At 39.1% G+C, this 4,985-nt stretch overlaps 1 non-coding gene across 1 annotated transcript; it reads left to right on the top strand.

Moving 5' to 3' along the window:
• Positions 1 to 2,055: 2,055 nt before the first annotated feature.
• Positions 2,056 to 2,162, top strand: LOC148877594 (small nucleolar RNA R71). Its single transcript, XR_016106378.1, has one exon. It is a non-coding gene; the product is annotated as a small nucleolar RNA R71 (small nucleolar RNA).
• The last annotated feature ends 2,823 nt before the right edge of the window (positions 2,163 to 4,985 follow it).

Genomic DNA, 4,985 nt, shown 5'->3' on the forward strand with positions numbered 1-4,985 from the left:
GCATCTAACAACTTAATTATTTCAGCATTTACCACTTCTTTCATGTTGGGATTCAGGCGCCTTTGGGGCTGAACGGAAGGCTTGCTGTCCTCTTCCATCAAAATTCTGTGAGTGCAGATTGATGGATTAATGCCTTTGATATCTTCTACCTTCCAAGCTATAGCATTTTTGTGTTCCCGCAGCACTCTTAATAATTTTTTTCTTTGTAAGGGATTCAGTGCTGCGGAAATTATCACGGGGATATCTGATGGTTCCTCAAGGAAAGCATACTCTAAATGGGATGGTAATTGCTTCAGTTCAAGGGTGGGGGGTTCTTGGGGTGATGGCTTACCTGATGGTCCGGGCAATTTGCCTAAGTTCTCTAATTTAAGAAACCCCTTTCCCTTGAATTGAGGCTTATCGTTCAGGTATGCTATCATGAGGTTTATTTTTTCATTTTATGCTCCTTCAAGTTCTCCCTACTGGAGGCAGAGTTCAAGAGGATCAGTTATTCTACTTACCTGGAAGCATTCATCAATTGTCAATTCAATGGCATCAATCATAAAACAAGAATCATCACTAGAGGGTGCATGTTTCATAGCATCAGACATTTTAAAAATTATCTCCTCATCTTATATCCTAAGGCTGAGTTGTCCTTGTTGGACATCAATCATTGCTTTCCCGGTAGCCAGGAAAGGTCTCCCTAGGATAAGCGGGACCTCCACATCTTCTTGCATGTCTAACACAATGAAATCAACTGGAAAAATGAATTTGTCAACTTTAACTAACACATCTTCTATGATCCCCCTAGGATGTCTAATGGATCTATCAGCCAATTGTAATGCCACTCTAGTGGGTTGGGGTTCATTCAACCCCAATTTCTTGAAGATAGAATATGGCATTAAATTGATGCTAGCTCCCAGGTCACATAAAGCTTTTTCAATTTTTAAACTACCAATGGTACAAGGAATAGTGAAACTCCCTGGATCTTTGAGTTTCTGAGGCAGCTTGTTCAGAAGGATAGCAGAACATTCCTCATTTAATGCAACTGTAGCCACATCTCACAGTTTCCTTTTGTTTGCCAATAATTCCTTCAAAAACCTTGCATAGTGTGGCATCTGGGCTAAAGCATCAACAAAAGGAATATTAATATGTAAACTTTTAAATATTTCAAGAAACTTACCAAATTCCTTCTCCAATTTTTGTTGCTTCAGCCTGTTAGGGAATGGAACTTGTGGTTGTTGGTGCATCCCTTGTTGTGCTTCTGGTTGTTCCGTCTTCTGTTGTCTGGTCCCAAGGCTTGTTTCTGCCTTGGGTTCAGCCCAATTCTTCTTTTCTACCTCAGGCAACTCTTTTCCACTTCTTAAGGTAATAGCTTGCACCTGCTCTCGTGGATTCACTTCAGTGTTGCTTGGAAGAGTTCCCGGCAGTCTGGAAGAGATTAATTGTGCCAATTGCCCCACTTGGTTTTCCAGATTTTTGATTGAGGCTTCCTGGTTCTGGAACCTAGTTTCTGCACCTGCTATAAATTTTGTCATCAGTTCCTCCAAATTGGATTTTGGTTCAGGCTGATGATAAGTCTGGTGGAACGGCTTGGAAATATGCTGATTTGGCCAGGACTGGTTTGAATGTCCCCTCCATCCTGGATGAAAAGTATGGTGACTCTGATAACCCTGATGTCTTGACGAATTGCTGACATAGTCAACTTGTTCAGTAGATGGCCTGAACTGATTGCCAACTTGGCAGTCTGTACTGATGTGGCCTCTCCCACACAATTCACAATTAAGAGGCTGCACATGCATGGCAGCTATCTGCATTTCATCTATTTTTTTACTGAGTGCTCCTATTTGTGCAGCTAGTGCTGTATAAGTGTCAACATTATGCAAGCCTTGCTGCTTCCTAGTTTGAGTCCTTTCCGAATGCCATTGATAGTTGTTGGCTGCCATTTCCTCAATAAGTGCATGGGCAACCTCAGGAGTTTTATTATTTATGGATCCTCCAGCTGCAGCATCTAATATGGTCTTATTTGAGTCAGTAAGACCATTATAGAAAGTCTGCACTTGCAGCCAAATGGGGAGGCCATGGTGAGGAACCCTCCTTAGTAGCTCCTTGTAATGTTCCCAGGACTCATAGAGAGATTCCCCCTCTTGCTGGAAAAAAGTAGTGATGTCATTCCTCATTTTAGTAGTTTTAGAAGGGGGAAAATATTTAGAGAGAAAACGACTGGCCATTTCGTCCCATGTGGCTATAGATCCTGCCGGTAATGAGTTCAACCAAGCTTTGGCTTTATCATTCAAAGAAAATGGGAATAACCTCAACCTGATGGCATCATCACTTACCCCATTGTGTTTGAATGTGTCACAAATTTCCAAGAAGTTAGAAATATGTGCATTGGGATCCTCATGGGCCAAACCACAAAATTGCACCATGTTTTGAATCATTTGTATTATGGCCGGTTTGATCTCGAAGTTGTTGGCAGCAATAGTGGGCCTGATAATGCTGGAGGCAGACCCGGTGAGAGTGGGCTTGGCATAATCCATCATAGTCCTTTGCTCAGCCATTTCTTGTGCTTCTTGTCTGACTTGCTTAACAGATCTCAAACGGACACGGAGAGTCCGTTCAATCTCTGGGTCGTAAAGGATCTCTTCCAATTCAGGTCTACTTGTCATAAACTGTTAAAGTCAAAGCAATAAAAATGCCAATATTCACAAAAGAAAATAAATAACTAATCCTATCACACTGAAAATGTAAAGTGAATTATTGGAATACAAAACCTACATCCTATCATGAATAAATGAAGTCGATTATACTAAAAGCAGATTTAAACCAATCATCTTATTCAAGGTTCCTTTATCTATATCCATCGATTGCAACATTTGAATTCAGACCCAATTTAGATCTGAGTTCAGATCTACAAGTCTTTGGTATTGTTAGTCTAGAGAAATTAATAAATAATAATTCAGATCTGAGCTGGATATCTCATACACACTCATTGGTATACACTACAATATACATCCATTAAGGTTGGAATCAATTCTGTGATGCTTTAGGGCTGAAATCAGATCTGATCTGAAAGAAAAAAAAAATTAAAAGGATCTGAAATAAACTAAAATCAGTCCTGAGTTAGGCTTGGGTTAAAGATTTTAAACTCTACAATTGAAGCTCAAACCTGTATAGCTGATGCATATCAAACACTTGCTAAGACCTGAAAATTGGGTCTGCAATGTTTGGTATTGCAAGCTATTCGGCCCATACAACTTTTGTAGAAATCTGAAATCAGGTCTGCTAACTGTTGCACTATAGCAGCCCTGTTACAGATCTGAATGCTAAAAGAAATACTTGGAAAGTGCTAATTTTTCTTAAATATCTGAGGCATAACAATTATTCAATCCAAACATAAACCTCCTTAGCTAATGTAGCTTGGTTACAAGTGGGTAAAGCCAAGAATTCAGTCCACCCAGAATTCATAGTATGCTCTATATCAGTTCAGTCCTCACATCATATCAACTGCATTTCAGATTTGAATTTCTCTCATTCCTTGCTATCCATTCACCCTTGAGGCAGGTTGGATGTATCATAGGGTGGATTGGAGTAGTGATGGCACCCAATTCACCTCAAACTTGCATCGGTTCAGATCTGAGTTCAGAGGAATTCAGATCTGAACTGAGCAGATCTGTAACAGCAGAATTCAGATCTGAACTCAAGTCTGAGTTTGGATCTGAATTCTCAATTGCCTTACCTTCAGTTATTGCTACCAAATTGTTTTTGGGGAACAGTAGAAGTGCCCTAGGGTGAATTGGGGTGGTGATGACACCCAATTCCCCTCAAAATTTCATCAGTTCAGGTCTGAGTTCGGAGGAACTCAGATCTGAACTGTTGCAGATCTGCAATAGCAGAATTCAGATCTGAACTCAGATCTAAGTTCTGATCCGAATTCTCAATTGCTCCTCTGGTTGTTCAAAAGATCTCCCCCATTTTTTTCATTTGTTTTTTTTTTTTTTTCTTTTTGAAGGAAACAATACCAAGATTGAATAGAAATCAAATATGCCTTTATTAAAATGAAACTGAAACCAGAAAAAGAAAGTAATCTACTTAAGAAAGAAGAAACATAACTACAATAGTACAGCAGTTGTAGTCCAAAGCTAAAATGTAAAATTAAGCAAATTAAACCAACTATGAATGCAATGCTGAATGATACCAGATTAAGAATGCTCAATGTTTCCTAATATTGCTTCTCTAAATCCCTGGCAACGGCGCCAAAAACTTGATGTGTGGCTCATTGTGACACTAGCAAGTGCACTAGCCGTTCAAGTAATAAAGTAGTGAGTGAAGTATCGTTCCCACGAGGATTTAGGAAACAATTACCAATACTAAATTGAGCACTTCTTATCTGATCAACAAATAAATCAAAACTCTAATGAAAGCTAAGAAATCCTAAATTAAAATCTATCTAAATCATTGGCCCAATTGCCTTCAAATCAGGTTAGAAGAATAAGCAGTAAATGTCAATCTCAGAATTCAGCAATCTATCAATTTGGATCATTCGAATGAATCATGATTGAGCCTTGGTTTGGTGAAACCCCAAGGTCATGAACAGCCTCTCTCAAGTGCATGTTCACCCTATGCATGAGTGACGGTTCTTCTATCTCTAGCAAGAATCTAATCCCCATGCATGCATTTCTTCAAACACTTCTAAGGCATCAATTCAAATCTGAATTGATCACCAACTGAATTGTGCAAGTTATCTCTAACCTTGCACTCAATTCAGTTCTTGAATAGTATATCTGAATTCCTAGAGTCTCTCTCAAGCACTCTAGGAATTCCAAGCTGTAGATTAATTCGCCCAATCTGAAAATTGCAGATCTGAATTCTCTTTCAATCAATTCAGATCTTGCAATCTCAGATCTGAGAATTCAGATCTGAGTTTTGAAGGTTAGTTGGCCGAATTAATCTACAATCACACCCTTATTCAAGAAACTTCAAATACAATGCATGACCATTTGAAT

Source organism: Nelumbo lutea, chromosome 1 (genome assembly GCF_056320005.1).
Source record: "Nelumbo lutea isolate HS-2025 chromosome 1, American lotus-T2T, whole genome shotgun sequence".
Lineage (NCBI taxonomy): Eukaryota > Viridiplantae > Streptophyta > Magnoliopsida > Proteales > Nelumbonaceae > Nelumbo > Nelumbo lutea.